The sequence below is a fragment of the Crinia signifera genome, chromosome 11, assembly GCF_055691185.1.
Source record: "Crinia signifera chromosome 11, ASM5569118v1, whole genome shotgun sequence".
Classification (NCBI taxonomy): domain Eukaryota; kingdom Metazoa; phylum Chordata; class Amphibia; order Anura; family Myobatrachidae; genus Crinia; species Crinia signifera.
The window spans coordinates 33,475,973-33,495,839 of NC_139227.1; the positions used below are offsets into that span (position 1 = coordinate 33,475,973).

General features: G+C 45.6%; 1 protein-coding gene across 4 annotated transcripts in view; it reads left to right on the plus strand.

Annotated features, from left to right (window-relative positions):
• LOC146045434 (hepatocyte nuclear factor 4-beta-like) overlaps positions 1 to 19,867 on the plus strand; it is a 71,814-nt gene that overhangs the window by 22,051 nt on the left and 29,896 nt on the right. The gene's annotated exons all lie outside the window — the stretch shown is intronic.

The window sequence follows — 19,867 nt, forward strand, 5'->3', positions numbered from 1 at the left end:
AATGCAAAACACACATACTGTAATTGATTGATGGGCGCTTGTTTTAATGGAATACAGTCTTTGGTAAAAGGTATTGCTGGTATTACTAGCAGCAAAGAGTGTGGGGGCACAGCATTAGGGGGTGTCTGTGCACCCTTAGCACTCAATGTGCGCACACCTATGTCGCCGGGCGACAGCGATGTGTGTAGGCCTCCGTAACATCCCAAATACTAATATATATATATATATATATATATATATATATATATATATATTTTTTTTTTACTATTCGTTATTTACCTCTGGTCTGTCTATAGTAAGGGTTTTAACAAGGTACAGGTGGGAGACATTCTTCACAGGAAGAGGAGCAGCAGAACACGAGGACATGCACTGACACTAGAGGGAGGAAGATTCAGGGGAAATTTGAGGAAGAATTACTTTACAGAAAGAGTAGTAGATAAGTGGAATAGCCTCCCATCAGAGGTGGTAGACGCAAATACAGTAGTACAATTTAAACATGCTTGGGATAGGCATATTGATATCCTTACAAAAAAGCGTCTCAGGGCTCCATGCGGGTTGGTAGGATTGGGTTCTACCATCTGTGCACCCCCAAGCGACACTGATGGTTTGCAGTTCCCTCCTCTCCCACCCCCTATGAAATTTCCACTAGACTAATCAAAGATTCACCCAGACCTCTGCACCACTGAATCTGAATTTCAAGTACCTGTAATGGAATTTAAAATATATCTAGAAATAGTTGACATCTTTTCTATCGACACATCCATATGTCATACCTCTGTATGCATAGGAGTGTAATTATAGAATATTTTGATTATATACTGATACAAAAATATATATCTCTATCTAACTCTATAATATGATATATAATAAAATCCACTACTCTAGCATTACATAATTATATTCTTTCTTCAAAATCTATATCTTTCTCTTTAATATGTATATGCATCCTATTGAATCCTTATATCTACATTTGTTTAACTTTTTGCGATATAAAATCTCTCTTAATAAGATATCTTCTTATATAACTTATTTTACCTATATTTTGATTAGTGCCGAATTTATATATAATTATATATGAGCCGATTATACAAATAGACTCCAACCGTTATCGAATATCGTGTATTCTCTTTATATGCTGTCACTCTCTATGTTCTAAATGGTTTTTATTTGTCTTGCTGACAGAAATAACCTATGGATTAGAACCAGGTGTATCGATGAATTAGATTGTATACTTATATTATGCCAAATAAGCGCTATGCTTTTTCTATTGCTCAAAATACAAATATGATACAAATGAAATTATAAGCAATATATTGTATTATAACTATCGGACACACTGCTCTGTATATATAGTTTTTATATATATATTATTTTTTCTTAATTGCACTTAAGTTAATAATTGGATAATCCAGAATCATGTGAGCCAATTCAGCCTTTAAATAGCCTCCCTACCAAGAAGTGTTACCTGTCTTAAGGTATCTACCGGCTTTTCGAGACAACAAACAGCCGGTGGACTTAACACCTTATCCCGCCCACCCAGGACCGGACTCAAACTTTCAGTAGGTGAGCACATTATCTGCAATCGACATTGAATTGTGGACATACGATCCATGACATAAACCATCTGTCCAAATTGTGCTATCAGCTCCATCTCTAAATTACTGAAAATCTGCGTGTTCTGCCTATATGCTAACAAGGATGGACTGTCTGCACTTCACATAAATTTTATGTTTGGACTGACGCTAAATCCTACTGATTTGCCCAGATTTATTTGCTGCTAACTAAAGCACTTTAGACCGGCATAAAAGTAACAACAGGAGACCCACATCATATATATACCCTCATCTATAGGGAATAATTATCATGATATTCGAATCTTATTATTGGCTGTCATTTTTATGGCATATTATGCTTTTCCTTTTTTTCTTTTATTAACTGTATGTATTGTGAATTTCTGTGTGCTTTTAATTTACTATAAAATTGTTACATTTGTAGCAGTGTGTCCGAACTCATTTCTTTTTAGTGGACAAAAATCAGCATTTACTCTTCCAACAGCGCAATAACATCCAACTGTAAATTTTCTAGTTTTCTCTATCATCCGGCAGGGGACACTGGCGTTCACGCTGGGTAATAGAGGTGGATGGCTGGGAACTGGCACACTGTAACTTTAAACAGCTGGCTCCTCCCCTCTAGTACCCACAATCCCCAGTTAGAAAAATTGTGCTCGGGAGCTGGCCACGCAGGAGTTCTCTCCTGTATTTGCATCTCTTTTGGGCATTTTTTTTCTGGCATTTTCCCTGCTAGGGAATTTATCTCAGTTTCTGAGTATTTTTCGCATCCCTGCTAGGGAGCTTGGCGCGCTGGTTAGCCAGCACTGACTGTCAGGGTCTCTGCTAAAAGACGCCTGCCAGCCTAACTGTGTTCCTGCGGTCCCCCACCAAAGGGACCGTCAGACACCTTCTGCCTGCCTGTGACGCCGGAGAGCCCCAGGACACAGTCACTAACAGTGAGTACCCTTTCAGCGGGGCGTGCTGTTTGTGTTTCACACAGCGCGCCGCATGTTAACCCGCTGTCGCGTCTCCCAGCAGGTGCAGAGGGGTTAAAACCTTGCTGGCTGGGAGGCTCAGCGTAGCGGGGATATAGCGGTATATCGCTGTGTGAGGCTGCTCAGACGCGGTACCGCACGCGGCGGGCGCCATTTTAAATGTAATGCCGCGGTGAGGGGGACTTGGCAGTGCTTAGTTTTACAAATGTGGGAATATTGCTGTGTCTAGCTATATTCTGAGGCATTGTTCTGCTTGTCACCTCTCTCCTGCTTAGGTGTACAAGACAGTGGGACGTTAACCCTTGTATCCCCTCTGGTGGCTTTATAGCTTTGTGTGGGGGGAAGGTTTTTTGGGTTGCTATCAAGGGGGCTTAGTCTTCCCTCTGGTACCTACAGTCCCTGGGTCCTTACACCCCTCCCTGTCTTATCTGTGTGTGAGGTGTGTGTAAGTGCTTTGAAAACATGACTGGCAAGGCATCCACTAAGGCTGCTCAGAAAGCCTTCATATGCATCGCTTGTGGTGTAAAGTTTACACAGTCCTCTGCTGAGGGTAAAGCTACTACTTGTGAAACATGCAGGGGCATATCACAGGGTCCTTCTGAGGTCCCTGTTGCTCCTCCTGCATGGGCTTCCACATTAGTGGGGGCCATGTCTCAGCTTTCCTCTGAACTGGCTGAATCCAGAGTGGCTCAGCCAGCCTGGGTCTCTTCTCTAACTAGATCCATGGATTCATTTGTTTCTTCTATGTCTGTTCCTTCTCTACAACAGAGGCGGCCAAAACGGCCGTTACTTCTGCGGGACTCTGATGATTCCGCGGAGGAACAGGAGTTTCTAGCAGACGACATAGATCCGGACCAGGATGATGATCAGGTCCAGCCTGCAGCTGAGCCAGAACAAGCCCCGGCAGGGGTGGAGGCGCTTATAGTTGCTGTTAAACGGGTCCTTAACTTCCCGGAGGAGCCGGAACCCGTGTCCCAGGATTTAGAGCTGTTTGAGGTACGTCCTAAGCAGCTGGTGGTTTTTCCTTTTCCTAAACAGGAACAACTTAATTCACCATGGCAGAACCCGGATAAACGGTTCCAGGTTCCGAAGAAATTTCTTTCCTTATACCCGTTTCAACCGTCTGCGCTAGCGCAGTGGGTGACGCCTCCTCCTGTGGATGCCTCCTTTTCGAGGTTGTCCAAGAAGACTACCCTGCCGGTTCCGGGGGCTACGTCCTTAAAGGACCCTGCGGATAGGAAGCTGGAAAATACGCTGAAGGCCATCTATGTGGCAGCAGGAACCCAGTTGCGACCAGCGGTGGTGTCAGCCTGGGTAAGTAAGGCCATTTCTAAATGGGCTGACCAGCTAGTTCAGGGTCTGGATGCGGGTGTTCCCCGCCAGGAACTGAAGGTACTGGCGGAACATATCCGCGAGTCGGCAGATTTTCTTACAGACGCATCCAAGGACATCACTACGGTTGCTACCAGGGTATCGGCCAACTCTATCGCCGCCAGAAGAGCCTTGTGGTTGAGGTCCTGGCAGGCGGACATGGAGTCAAAGAAGGCGGTAGAAGCTTTGCCTTTTACTGGGGACATGTTGTTCGGCCCTGAGTTGGACAAATGGATTTCCCAGGCCACGGGAGGTAAGTCGGCTTTTCTGCCATCTGCTCCTCCTCCGGCGAGACGTCAGTACGCGGGGCCCTCGTTCAATTCCTTTCGCCCGCAGCAGTCCTTTCGCGGCAGGGGAAGAGGTTCGTCCTCTTCCTTTCGTGGGTCCCGTGGAAAGACAAGAGGTCAGCCTGCGGCCAGGGCCCAGTTGCCCAAGCCCCAGGAGAAGCCTGCAGCGTGACTATCCTCCAGCCATGCTGGGGGATTCCCAGGTTGGGGCCCGTCTTTTGGAGTTTCGACAACAGTGGCTTGCCACCACGTCGGATCCTTGGGTCCGTCTGCTCATTTCAGACGGATACAGGATTCAGTTTGCGGGTCCCCCACCTTCAAGATTTTTCACAACTGCTCTGCCACGCGAGCAAGAGAAGAGAATACAGTTGCAAGGCGCTATGGAGAAGCTCTTGAAATCCAGAGTGATTATGCCGGTGCCGTTCGAGGAGAGGGAAAGAGGATTTTACTCAAATCTATTCACGGTTCCCAAGCCGGATGGATCCGCGAGACCCATCTTAAACCTCAAGGCACTCAATTTGTACGTCCAGTACCATCCTTTCAAGATGGAGTCAGTACACTCTGTTATAGCCTCTCTGGAGCCTCAGGAGTTCTTGCTTTCTTTGGACATAAAGGATGCGTACCTCCACGTCCCTATATGGATTCACCATCAATCTTTTCTCAGGTTCGCTGTTGGTCTGGAGCATTTCCAGTTCCGCGCCCTTCCGTTCGGGCTGTCCTCAGCCCCTCGAGTTTTTACGAAACTATTGTCAGTCCTGCTAGCCTGTCTGAGGCTTCAGGGCATCAATATTGTGCCGTACTTGGACGACCTACTGATAAAGGCAACATCTCCGTCTCTTCTGCAGGAGCATGCTCACAAAACAATTCTGTTCCTGACGCAGCACGGGTGGATAATGAACTATCCAAAGTCATCGTTAGTGCCGTCCCAACGCCTACAATTCCTGGGCCTGTTGCTAGATACCAGAGCACAGAGAATATTCCTACCAGAGGACAAGATTGCCTCCATCCGATTGTTGGTGCGTCAGATTCTACTCCACAAGAGAGTTCAGATCCTACTTTGCATTCGGCTGATAGGGAAGATGGTGGCAGCCTTTCCGGCGCTTCAATTCGGGAGATTCCACTCTCGAACCCTTCAGTTGGACTTGCTTCGTCAATGGTCAGGTTCTCACCTGTTCATACATCGGAGGGTACAACTATCCAGTCGAGCAAGGTCATCACTGCTGTGGTGGCTACACAGACAGAATTTGACTCGGGGCCGCCGGTTCGCCATATGGGACTGGCTAGTTCTGACAACAGACGCAAGTCTCACAGGCTGGGGCGCAGTCATTCTGGATCGTCGACTGCAAGGCCTCTGGAGTCAGTGGGAAACAAGTCTGCCCATAAACATCCTGGAGCTCAGGGCGATTCACAACGCTCTACTGGCTGTTCCAGACATTGTTCAGGGCAAGACAGTCAAGGTCCAGTCGGACAACGCGACGGCTGTCGCGTATCTCAACAGACAAGGAGGCACCAAGAGCAGGGGCGCCATGAAGGAGGCCGCAAGGATCCTAGACTGGGCGGAGAGACACGAAGTGATTCTGTCGGCAGTATACCTTCCAGGAGTCGACAATTGGGAGGCCGACTTTCTGAGCAGGCAGAAGTTCCATCCGGGAGAGTGGTCTCTGCATCCCGACGTGTTTCAGGAGCTGGTCAGGAGATGGGGTCTACCTCAGATAGATCTCATGGCCTCCAGGCAGAACCATCAACTTCCTCGTTATGTCTCACGAACAAGGGACGAAGGAGCTTGGGCAGTGGACGCTCTGGAGGTTCGGTGGCCCTTCAACTTCGTCTACCTGTTTCCTCCGATTCCGCTCCTAGGAAGGATCCTCAAAAAGATAAGAAGGGAAGGGGTCCGAGCCGTGTTGATTGCCCCGTTCTGGCCCAGACGCACTTGGTTCGCCGAGATTCAGTCGCTACTCATAGACCAGCCTTGGACACGACAGGCCGGATCTCCTCCAGCAGGGACCATTCCTGCACCCGGCGCTGAAGCCTCTCCGTTTAACGGCATGGCTATTGAAGAAGACATCTTAAGGAAGAAGGGGATACCGGCGTCGGTAATCCCTACGATGATGGCGGCCCGTAAGCCGGTATCTGCTAAGCATTATCATCGGATATGGCGTGCATATTCCACTTGGTGTTCCGCTCGGGGTTACCCGTTCAGGAGTTTCCATCTGCCTAGGATACTTCGATTTCTGCAGTCGGGGTTAGACTCAGGACTTCGTCTAGCCTCCCTGAAGGTACAAGTTTCTTCGCTGTCCATCCTGTTCCAGAAGAAGCTGGCCTCATTGTCAGAAATCAAGACGTTTTTACAAGGGGTGGCCAGAGTCCAGCCCCCCTTCGTTCCTCCTACACCACCGTGGGATCTGCCTTTAGTTCTGCGTTTCCTACAGTCCGATACTTTTGAGCCCTTGGAGCAGGTAGATTTAAAATTTTTGACATGGAAGACAGTTACACTATTGGCTCTGGCTTCGGCAAGGAGGGTCTCAGAGTTGGGTGCTCTGTCTTGCCGGGCACCTTTTCTTGTTTTTCATTCGGACAGGGCGGAGCTTCGTACAAGAGCATCCTTTCTGCCTAAGGTGGTTACTTCATTCCATGTGAATCAACCGATTGTCATCCCTGCCTTTACGGACTCCGACCCGCAATCGGTCTCCCTTGATGTGGTCCGAGCCTTGCGAGTTTATGTGTCTAGAACAGCGTTATTGAGGAAATCAGACGGCCTATTTGTCTTGTACGACGCCCTTAAACGGGGTTGGCCGGCGTCTAAGCAGACCATAGCTCGATGGATCAAGCTCACTATTAGGCAGGCCTATTTGGCTGAGGGTAGGGCTCCGCCTCCCTCTATCACAGCTCATTCCACCCGTTCGGTGGGTACTTCGTGGGCGGCGCGTCGAGGCGCGTCTTCAGTTCAACTATGTAGAGCGGCTACATGGTCGTCCTCTCACACCTTCATTAAGTTTTATAGGTTCGACACGTTCGCCTCTTCAGCGGCGGATTTTGGTCGGTTGGTTTTGCAGGCTCCTCCGAGTTCTCCCGCCCAAGGGGGAATCTTTGGAACCTCCCCAGCGTGAACGCCAGTGTCCCCTGCCGGATGATAGAGAAAAGAGGAATTTGGTACCTACCGGTAATTCCGTTTCTCTGAATCCGCAGGGGACACTGGCCTCCCTCCCTACTCTGGTCGCCTGCTGGTCATTGTTCTCAAGTGTGTACAGTTTTTGTGGTCTGTATATATGTATATGTTTGTATATATGTTGTGAACAGTTTAATGGTAAGCCTGGTGTCCTTCCTCTCGTTCCAATTTTCCTAACTGGGGATTGTGGGTACTAGAGGGGAGGAGCCAGCTGTTTAAAGTTACAGTGTGCCAGTTCCCAGCCATCCACCTCTATTACCCAGCGTGAACGCCAGTGTCCCCTGCGGATTCAGAGAAACGGAATTACCGGTAGGTACCAAATTCCTCTTTTTTCCTTTTCTGTGAGTCCTGGCTAACTCACTGGATGTATGCAGCAGTTGATTAGAAGATTAAATATTTTCTCAGAATACACTCTGGTTTATTTAAAAAAAAAATTGATCACTATGTATACGAGACTGCCGACGCCAAGTACTCCTCCTTCTCTAACTCAATAGTTATTAAATGGCTTGGCTGGTCCATGTATATGGAAAATTCCGGTCACACAACGGTACACATCAGTCCTCCTGATCTGAATATACTGTGCTCACAGTAGATGGGGCTAATTGAATTGAATTGCATTGAAATTGAAATGTAATGGATTAGCAATGTTTCCTTGAACATATGGATACAGACTGAACTATCAAAGTATTATCTTGATTTGATGCTATGTGTGAGACATGTACAACTTATTACTCAGTTTTTTTTGTCCCCCCCCCCCCAACTTTCCCTTCTGTACCCCCCTGTTATTTTATTGAAGAAATAAAAATAAAAATCTAATGATAAAAAAAAAAAAAAAATTGATATATACGGAGCGCCGGGTTCTGTGTGCCCAGGTGAGGATTATTCTTCATCAGGGACTACACTGCCCCTTTTTCTTCCATTTGACTGAATATGAGCAGATAATATTTCCCGAAACACTTCAGAATTCATCCTGCTGCTTCTGTCAGCAGTCACATTATCAATAAATAAAAGAGAACCAGTTCCATTGGCAGCTATGCATGCCCACGCTATGACACTAGCACCATCATGCTTCACTGATGAAGTGGTATGTTTTGGATCATGAGCAGTTCATTTCCTTCTCCATACTCTTCTCTTCCCATCACTCTGGTACAAGCTGATCTTTGTCTCATCTGTTCATAGGATGTTGTTCCAGAACTGTAAAGGCTTTTTTAGATGTTTTGCAAACTCTAATCTGGTCTTCCTGTTTTTGAGGCTCACCAATGGTTTACATCTTGTGGTGAACCCTCTATATTCACTCTTATGAAGTCTTCTCTTGATTGTTGACTTTGACACTTATACACCTACCTCTTGGAGAGTGCTCTTGATCTGACCAACTGTTTTGAAGGGTTCTGTCATCCACCACAGTTGTTTTCTGTGGTCTTCTGTGTCTTTTGGTCTTGCTGAGCTCTCCGGTGTGTTCTTTCTTTTTGAGAATGTTCCAAACAGTGATTTGGCCACACCGAATGTTTTTGTTATCTCTCTTATGGGTTTGTTTTGATTTTTCAGCCTAATGATGGCTTCACAGATAGTGACAGCTCTATGGATCTCATATTGACAGCAACAGATTCTAAATGCAAATGTCACACCTGGAATCAACTCCAGACATTTTACCTGCTTAATTGATGATGAAATAACGAGGGAATAGCCCATGAAATAGCTTTTGACTCAATTGTCCCATTACTTTTGGTCCCTTAAAAAGTGGGAGGCACATATAGAAACCGTTGTAATTCCTACACCATTCACCTGATTTGTATGTAACTACCCTCAAATTACAGCTGAAAGTCTGCAGTTAAAGCACATGGTTAATTTTAAATCCATCCAAAAGTCCAAGTGCGACAATATATATAGGCAAACATAAAGAGCTCTTTATGTTTGCATATATATATATATATATATATATATATATATATATATATATATATATATATATATTGTCGAACTTGCACTTTATTCTCTTGCTACACATTGTCTACTATTTGTCCTGATGACGGGGGTCCACCCCTGAAACGTTGATGACTTTTAGGGACCACTAATGGAATAAATTGGTCTTGTTTCCACCTGCTGAACGAAGTCCCTGAGTGCCCTTTCTTCACTTGGATACATATTGTGGGTGGCACACTGTTACCTCTCCCAGTTGGTTGGCACCAGGGCAAGTAACCCAGTACTGCAGCTCAGTTCAGTCCTGAGTGACGGCCCTACCTCCGATGCTATATATATATAGGATTAGGGGTTTGACTCTGAATTGCGCTATCTTATGTGCAGCACCACCAAAATTCCTCCTGTTAGTGAGGAACAAAAGACAAATGCAACAGAAAGATTGGGGTGCGCAACCTCATGCATAAAATGTACCTCCCAGTTAGTACTTAAATTAAAATCAGAAATACATTCTGAAGATCATTTCCATGCGTCCAATGTTGGATGTATTCGCAATAATTTTGCACAGTCCGTTTTAAGATGAATAGACTTTTATTGCAAGAAATACCCGACGCGTTTCGTCACAACAACTTCATCAGGGGTAAAACTGGTAATGGTACAGAAAGGAAATAAGGGGGATTTATAATTCATATGTAAAATACAGATTTGTTTTAAAAAACAATTGTTCTATGGTATATCAAGTTACATACCTGATGTAAAGGGGCAGACTAGATGGGCCAAATGGTTCTTATCTGCCGTCAAATTCTATGTTTCTATGTAAACAGTGATCCTAACAAGAATCCTAGTCAATATGATTTATAGTTCCACAATTTAAACCATCTAGAACAATGATAATAAATATTAGTCTAAAAAAAATAATCTATAATAAAAGATGAGTATAGGAAGAGGGGAGCTAGAGAATAGGAAGTCAGATGAGATTCAATTCAGCTTACCAATATGGTATAGTAGATTTGGTCAACCAGTTTGGGATGATTCTGGTTGTCAACCAGTTTGGGATGATTCTGGTTGTTATAGGTAATCTTCCAAAGTGAATTACCAATTTTGGTCTGTTTGAGAGAAAATATATGTGTATATATATATATACAAATACAGGGACTCAACACTCTCCATAATGAACTAACTCACCTTAGTATACAATTAATCAAATAAATAATGGGGTTTTAGTTCATGAATTGATCAATGCATTTAAGCTTGCAGCCCATCGCCAAGGGACCCCATTTCACTGCAAGTCCTACACTAGCAATTTTTTCTCAAGAGCCTGCCAACTGCTGACACATCATAGCTAAAGTCGACATGTGCTTTTTCCTGGTTTAAAGCTCACCTGCCAAGTGCCTTATGGCTTTTAAAGATGAGGCAGTCACCTAACACAACACCTGACTTAGAATTAAAGGGGCAGCTGTAACAGGTTACAGATAAATCAGCTCATCTGGGGTGAAAGAGAAAGCTATGATCACAGTAACAAAGGTTAATAAAAATTAACCCACATATATACACACATACAGAGTACCACAACACTCGCCATCCCTGCGAATGGGGTGCAAACAGCACTCGCCATTCCCAGGTTGGGGTGAAAGTGGCCTGTGACCACATGCTCTAATAAATACAAATACAGGGACTCAACACTCTCCATAATGAACTAACTCACCTTAGTATACAATTAATCAAATAAATAATGGGGTTTTAGTTCATGAATTGATCAATGCATTTAAGCTTGCAGCCCATCGCCAAGGGACCCCATTTCACTGCAAGTCCTACACTAGCAATTTTTTCTCAAGAGCCTGCCAACTGCTGACACATCATAGCTAAAGTCGACATGTGCTTTTTCCTGGTTTAAAGCTCACCTGCCAAGTGCCTTATGGCTTTTAAAGATGAGGCAGTCACCTAACACAACACCTGACTTAGAATTAAAGGGGCAGCTGTAACAGGTTACAGATAAATCAGCTCATCTGGGGTGAAAGAGAAAGCTATGATCACAGTAACAAAGGTTAATAAAAATTAACCCACATATATACACACATACAGAGTACCACAACACTCGCCATCCCTGCGAATGGGGTGCAAACAGCACTCGCCATTCCCAGGTTGGGGTGAAAGTGGCCTGTGACCACATGCTCTAATAAATACAAATACAGGGACTCAACACTCTCCATAATGAACTAACTCACCTTAGTATACAATTAATCAAATAAATAATGGGGTTTTAGTTCATGAATTGATCAATGCATTTAAGCTTGCAGCCCATCGCCAAGGGACCCCATTTCACTGCAAGTCCTACACTAGCAATTTTTTCTCAAGAGCCTGCCAACTGCTGACACATCATAGCTAAAGTCGACATGTGCTTTTTCCTGGCAGGTGAGCTTTAAACCAGGAAAAAGCACATGTCGACTTTAGCTATGATGTGTCAGCAGTTGGCAGGCTCTTGAGAAAAAATTGCTAGTGTAGGACTTGCAGTGAAATGGGGTCCCTTGGCGATGGGCTGCAAGCTTAAATGCATTGATCAATTCATGAACTAAAACCCCATTATTTATTTGATTAATTGTATACTAAGGTGAGTTAGTTCATTATGGAGAGTGTTGAGTCCCTGTATTTGTATTTATTAGAGCATGTGGTCACAGGCCACTTTCACCCCAACCTGGGAATGGCGAGTGCTGTTTGCACCCCATTCGCAGGGATGGCGAGTGTTGTGGTACTCTGTATGTGTGTATATATGTGGGTTAATTTTTATTAACCTTTGTTACTGTGATCATAGCTTTCTCTTTCACCCCAGATGAGCTGATTTATCTGTAACCTGTTACAGCTGCCCCTTTAATTCTAAGTCAGGTGTTGTGTTAGGTGACTGCCTCATCTTTAAAAGCCATAAGGCACTTGGCAGGTGAGCTTTAAACCAGGAAAAAGCACATGTCGACTTTAGCTATGATGTGTCAGCAGTTGGCAGGCTCTTGAGAAAAAATTGCTAGTGTAGGACTTGCAGTGAAATGGGGTCCCTTGGCGATGGGCTGCAAGCTTAAATGCATTGATCAATTCATGAACTAAAACCCCATTATTTATTTGATTAATTGTATACTAAGGTGAGTTAGTTCATTATGGAGAGTGTTGAGTCCCTGTATTTGTATTTATTAGAGCATGTGGTCACAGGCCACTTTCACCCCAACCTGGGAATGGCGAGTGCTGTTTGCACCCCATTCGCAGGGATGGCGAGTGTTGTGGTACTCTGTATGTGTGTATATATATATATATATATATATATATTATATATGCAGTGGTCGAAGTAATTCTTTTAAGTAATAGGAGTGTGCAGACTAGTGTCTGCACACTGCCTTTACCTCCGCCACCCGCCCGCCCCTCCATTATGCGCCCTGAGGTTAGGAGAGAGCATTTTTTCGTCTCTCCTACCCCTAACTGTGTGTCCCTGTGACTGCGGCGCCTGCCAATCAGAGCTCGCGGGCTGGCAGACAATCAGGAGCTGGCCCGCAAGCTTTGATTGGCGGACGGCGCAGCCACAAGGAAGTGAGGGGAAGGAGAGACACGTGGTGTGCTGTGCTCTCCTCCCCTGAAAAGGGAAGCAGCGGTGCCGACTCAGTTCTCTCCCCAGCGGCAGCAGCAGCAACAATGGTGAGTGTGCTGCTGCTGGGGAACACCTGGCACTGTGGGGGCATACTTATTGGCACTGTGGGGGCATACTTGCTGGCACTGTGGGGGGCATACTTGTTAGCACTGTGGGGGCATTGTTGGCACTGTGAAGGCATACTTGTTGGCACTGTAGGGGTATACTTATTGGCACTGTGGGGCCATAGCCGGCACTGTGGGGGCATGTGTATCTGACAATGTGACCACGGCCCTTTTCCAGTGATCAAGCCCCCTTTTTCCACACCCCCACTTTAAAATTTCCACTTCAAGCACTGTATATATGTATACACATACAGGAGTTTTGTGCCACATGCTGTGTCGGAAATGACTTCATCATGTCTGTTAATCCTGTATTACCGCAGCATGTATTTTAACATTGGCCACCACTGAATGATTTAGTTAATATTCCACTTTTATTGGAGCTATAAAGTCCATTATTGTATTTATGTAACTAAAACATTATTTAATTGTCTGTACACATTTAAATACATTCTCAATAAATAAATAGGTTAAGAATAGGCTCTAGGAGGAGGAGCAAGTAAACAATAAAGATTTTTTTTTTTTTTATTAAAGGAACCTTCGGTTGAAATAAAGGGGGAAATTTACTAATATGAAAAACCTAGTTTTTCGTATTAGTATTTTCCCTACGACTGCATGTTTCAGTCGTATGCAAAGTCGTGTTTCGGAGGGGGATTTACAAAGCAGTCATATACGACTGCTTTGTAACCCTCCAATGTCGTAGGAATTCGTATTAGCTGGCCGCTAATACGAATTTTTCTGGCAGTCTGCACGGATCAGTCAGATCCGTGCAGGCTGCAGTGTGTAAAAAAAAAAAAATAGAAAAAAAAAACAGCGTGGGGTCCACCCCACAGCTGTAACCAGCACCAGGCTGAAAGAGCCGGGGCCGGTAATTAAAAATCAGGGAACCCGACAAATAGGGGTTCCCCGATTTTTAACAACCAGCCCCAGGCTCCAGGTCCGTGGCTGGTTCCCAAAATACGGGGGACAAAATGACTAGGGGTCCCCCGTATTTTAAGAACCAGCCCCAGGCCAAACCAGCCAGCAGGGTAATGCCACAGCCGGGGGGGGACTTTTTATACAAGTCCCCCCGGCCAAAGCATTAACCCCCTGACCGGTCAGCCTGGCCAGGGGCCCTGGGGGAGTTGGGACCCCTACAATAAAGGGGTCCCCCCTCCAGGACTTACCTGACCAGGCTGAAGCCTGGTGCTGTCCCCGGTGGCCCTGTGCGGTGGCCATCGGGCTGATCTTGGTGTAAAAAAAATGAAGAATAAACTATTGTTTTAAACTGTGGAACTATGAGTCCCAGCAAGCCTCCCCCGCAAGCTGGGACTTGGAGAACCACAAGTCCCAGCCTGCGGGGCATTAAAGGGCCCGCTGGCACTTGTAGTTCCACAGTAAAAAAAATTGTTAAATAAATACACACTGACACCTGAAAAATAAAAGTTTAATACATACATTACACACACACTGATACTTACCTATCTTGATCCCGTAGGTAGGTCCCAGAGTCTTGATCCGGTGCCTTTTCCTGGTTCCGGATCCATGTCGGCATTCTTCACCATGTCGATCTTCATGTCGGCGTCCGGTCCGGGGTCCGAAGAAATCCATGGTGGACCTGTGGAAGGAAATCCTACTCACCCAGGTCCTCCATGGAAGTTCTTCTGGCTTGATCCGACGTAGTCCAGGGCTTCTTCCTTCTTCTTCCATCTTCTTGCTTCTTCTTCAAGCTGCCGGCGACTCCGGCAAGCTCCCCGACTGTCAGAGCCGCAGAGATCCTTCCTCCTCGGCGTCTGTACTCAGAATGAATTCTGGCCAATCAGGAGCCAGGAAAGTCGGCTCCTGGGAACCAGCCCCGGACCTGGAGCCTGGGGCTGGTTGTTAAAAATCGGGGAAACCCTATTTGTCAGGTTCCCTGATTTTTAATTACCGGCCCCGGCTCTTCCAGCCTGGTGCTGGTTACGGCTGTGGGGGGGACCCCACGCTGTTTTTTTTTTAATATTTATTTATTTTTTCTATTTTTTTACACTAAAGCCTGCACGGATCTGACTGATTCGTGCAGGCTTAAAGCAAATACGACAGGACAATCAAGGTGTATTTTCCTGTCGTATTTTCGTGCCTGTTTTACACCAATTAGCAGCCGTATTATCAATACGGCTGCTTAGTACATCAGGAACCACCATTCTTTTGAATGGTGATTCCTGTCGTATTCTATCGATGGTGTAGACATTCGTATTTGTAAATACAAATACGAATGTGCCATCTTTAGGAATACGAATTGTTGTATTTTCGGGATAGTAAATCCCGAAAATACAAATGTGTAAAAAATAGGTGTATTTCTGCCTACGAATACACCTATTTTTTACGAATCCATATTAGTAAATTTCCCCCAAAATGTCAGCTGCATTGTTCCATCATTATAGCCTGGTCTTTGTGTTTTTACCATGATTATATGGCCACTAGGGGTGCTGTTTCTTGAAAGTCTATGTACAGTATGATTTCTTTTTACCTTGGCCAAGAAAGCAATATGGCAGCTTACACTCATTATTATTCATTAGTTATATAGCGCCTACATATGATTTAGCATTGAACATACTGTAGAACGGTAATCTGGTATGTCCTGCCCTGACGCAGAGTCGAATAACTATAGGCGCACACATGCTGGGGACATTTACATTACTTGTACCAGTATATCATTGGGTCTGGGGAGGAGGCGGGGCACCAGATGAAGCCCACGCCATCTTAGGCAGAGTCTCCAAACTACAGACAATGTTCTGCCCACATTAATTACAGGCAAATGCTCTGTGACATAATGTTCTTCAGCTTTCATGGGAAGTGCCTTGCTATATGTATAGGACACTGTGCATACGTCTGGTGGCGGGCACACATGCAGCTGGTCTATGCATTATAGTCCATTCTTCTTTGTAGTATTTGTACACACAGAACAATATATAACCACACACGCACACTCCAGGGAAACTTGAGTAATACCATTTTCAGAGCGCCGCGGCCAAATAGCCCGGCAATTACCCAGCATTTGATGCGCTGAGTTATTTGGCCGTGTGCTGTCAGACTCCCATTCACACAGAAGAGCAGATCTCCGGGTCTAAATTTCTCTCAGTTACACAGGGTTTTCGCCTGTGTGAAAGTGACTGTCAACCCGGATCCTTAACTGCGGGTCTCCGACCCTGGTCATTTGCTGAGTCGGAGACCTGAAGTTTAAGATCCGGATTGACCCTTTCATACAGAAAATGTATTTCCTGAAATTCACGGGAGGAACTGCTTCACTCGGGAATTTCAAATTCTGTTTGAAAAGGGGATATGTTTCAGCAAAGAGCGAACTCCTTTCTGAGCATTCAGTTGGGGGTTACAAGACCCGGGCGGTGCACAGTTGTTTGTGGGCACCACACCTTAAAAAGGATGTTATGGAACTGGAGTCGGTTTAGAGAAGGGCATCTAAACTGATTAAGGATTTAAAGGCGTTGGACTACCAGGCAGTGGGGTAACTATAAATTTTGCAACCCCCAGCCAAAACATTTTCCGGCGCCCCCCTCCTATACTGCCCCTTTTACATTGTAAACATTATATAGCTGTGCTGGGGTGTATAGTAAGGTTTGGGCTACAGGGCGGTGTATAGTTCGGCTGTGGGGGTGGGGGTCTATAGTTAGTTAGGTGGTGGGGGGTGTATAGTTAGGTTGTGGGGGTGGGGAGTGTATAGTTAGGCTGAAGGGGGGTGTGTATATTTAGGTTTGGACTACAGGGCGGTGTATAGTAAGGCTGTGGGGGTGTATAGTTAGTTAGGCTGTGGGGGGTGTATAGTTTGGCTAAAGGGGGGGTATATTTAGGGTTGGGCTACAGGGGGGTATATAGTTAGGCTGTGGGGGTGCAGGGTGTATAGTTAGGTAGGCTACGGGGGTGGGGGGATGTATAGTTAGGGGTAGGCTACGGGGGTGGGGGGATGTATAGTTAGGGATGGGCTACAGGGGGTGTATAGTTAGGTAGGCTACTGGGGTGGGGGGATGTATAGTTAGGGATGGGCTACAGGGGGTGTATAGTTAGGTAGGCTACGGGGGTGGGGGGATGTATAGTTAGGGATGGGCTACAGGGGGTGTATAGTTAGGCTGTGGGGGTGCAGGGTGTATAGTTAGTTAGGATGTGGGGGTGCAGGGTGTATAGTTAGTTAGGCTGCGGGGGTGGGTGTATAGTTAGGGATGGGCTAAAGGGGTTGTATAGTTAGGCTGCGGGATGGTGGGGGATGTTAGTTAGGCTGTGGGGGTGCAGGGTGTATAGTTAGTTAGGCTGTGGGGGTGAAGGGTGTATAGTTAGTTAGGCTGTGGGGGTGCAGGGTGTATAGTTACTTAGGCTGCGGGGGTGGGTGTATAGTTAGGGATGGGCTAAAGGGGGTGTATAGTTAGGCTGCGGGATGGTGGGGGATGTTAGTTAGGCTGTGGGGGTGCTGAGTGTATAGCTAGTTAGGCTGCGGGGGTGGGTGTATAGCTAGGGATTGGCTACAGGGGGTGTATAGTTAGGCTGCGGGATGGTGGGGGATGTTAGTTAGGCTGTGGGGGTGCTGGGTGTATAGATAGAGCTAGGCTGTTGGGGTTGGGGGTGTATAGTTATGGTTAGGCAACAGGGGGTGTATAGTCAAAGTTGCCAGGCAGTGGAAGTGTCGAGAGAGAGAGAGATATAGATACCTGGCTTCAGCGGCGCAGGGCTGCAGTTCCCGGATCTTCAGCTGTAGATCATTTTATTTATTTAAACTTCTAAAAATAAAGAGGTGATTTTGCCCATAGCAACTAATAAGATTATAATTGTCTAGGATGCAATAGAGAAATGATAGAATTTTCACCTCTTTTTTTTTTCACTATTATAAGCTTTAATAATCCCCCCCCCCCCCAAGTGTCTATATACCATATTGCTTGAGCAGCTGTTCATTTATAAGAGAACTAATGTTAATAATTTCCATTTTCTATTAGTTTTGCATCTTCTACGCATCACAGATGCAGCGAAACACAGCATAGTAGCAGACAAACACCAGGAAAGCTGCATAGGATGCACCATAGCGCTTTGTGCACAAATTCATACGCCGGGCAGTCTCGCCTTGTAGTTTGTCGCTCCCAGGTGATTTATTCATGTGAATAAAATGGACATATTGAGAGAGTTGCGACTAAATCCACGTTCTATGTCAGCACACATAAACACTACACGCTCTGGTCTCCCTCTCATTAATGGCCGCAGTCATGGGAAATAAGCCTTTTTTTTTGGGGGGGGGGGGGGGTGTTTAGTCTCAGAAAAAGTGAAATGATACGTGAAACCCAGGTTCTGCAGTGGTGAATAGGTGAAAGTTCCAGAGTACAGTAAGCTGCAAGGCCATGGAAACCGTTTCATGTGTTGTGCAAGTGACTATTTGTGCTTGGTCCCTAGGTTTAGCTGAGTTTTATGGCCGTGTTTGCACGATAACTGGGCTGGTCTTATGGGACCATTAAGGAGCCAATCTGAAGTATGCAGATAACGTTACACACAGGATATTCCCCTATTCTCAGCTTCTCTCCGTCAGCAGAACATGTAGAGCCTGTAACAGAGACACTACAGCCGTGATACCACCCGTTACTGACATGTACACAGAGTAGTAAAAGAATCCCCCACAACCCCTGAGTAGTATAAAGCATTATACCATCATAGCATAACCTATTGTAATCAGTTATGTGGGGCTGTAGTCTCCTGTGGTGCCACAACCACTATCCATAGCATTAAGTAGTTGTATAGAACATATAAGCGGTCAAGGATGGAGACAATAAAGTGTAACGCAACGCTTTGCACGTATGGGGATGGAGAGTAACATGTATCTGACAGAACTCCTGCACCTAATGTGGGGCTGGTGCACTGATGATGGTTGTAGCAGCTGGCATGTAATCAGGGCATGACACGGCTTCCTGCCACATGGTCCCCTGCATTGTAAATGAAGATTCTTCGGCTGTCTGCAACTACAGAATCTTTGGACATTATTATGATTGGCTCACAAGGCTGCGAATTTTGCAGCCTTGCGATTCCATCAGACGCCGCCCACCCCCCGCACGGCTGCGAATGGATGATTTACATGGCCGACCATCTCATTATTTCACCAGCGCTCGCAGTTCAGACACTATAGTAAATCTAAACTGCGAGCGTCCTGTGCGAGGACAGGGCGGTGCGGCTGACATGTCCATCACGGCCTCATTAGCCTAAGAACGCCCAGTGTTCTCAAGGGAACGCCCATAAAATGCTGGGCGTTCCCATATGCTAATGAGGTTGGCCTGTGCCCTCCTGTGTAGGGTTCGTGCACCCGGCGAACCGAAAGTTTGCGTGGGTGCATGCACCCTGCGTCTGCACAGAAACGTGCCTGCGCATGAATAAGGTCCTTTGGGCGAGATGTAATAGGATGAGATTTTAAGTCATGTTCCAAAATTGCATGTTTAGAAATCGCAATTTTTTTTGGTACTTGTGTATTATCTGGGTACCCAATATTGTTAATTGCATGCCTTAACTTAAGGCATGCAATGCGATGCGATCAACGCGACTTTCCGCTATAAAATTGCGTCAATCGCATCGCATACAATGGTCATGAAAAAGTGTGAATTTTAGTCATGAAAATGTGGGAATTAATGCACATGTGCGATTTGTTAGATATGGTAATGTGTGGTTTTCGGTAAAAACAGGCGTTTTCCAAAAATCTAACCCTACTACAGTTGCGAGTTATATATTTTATAATAGGAAAACATCTGTACGCGAATTGAAGAGAAAAAATCGACAGTTCAAAATTTGCGATTTTCACAGCAATTCGCCTTCTATTACATGTACGAATTACACAAAACAGGCGAATTCGGCCATTTTTTGACAACA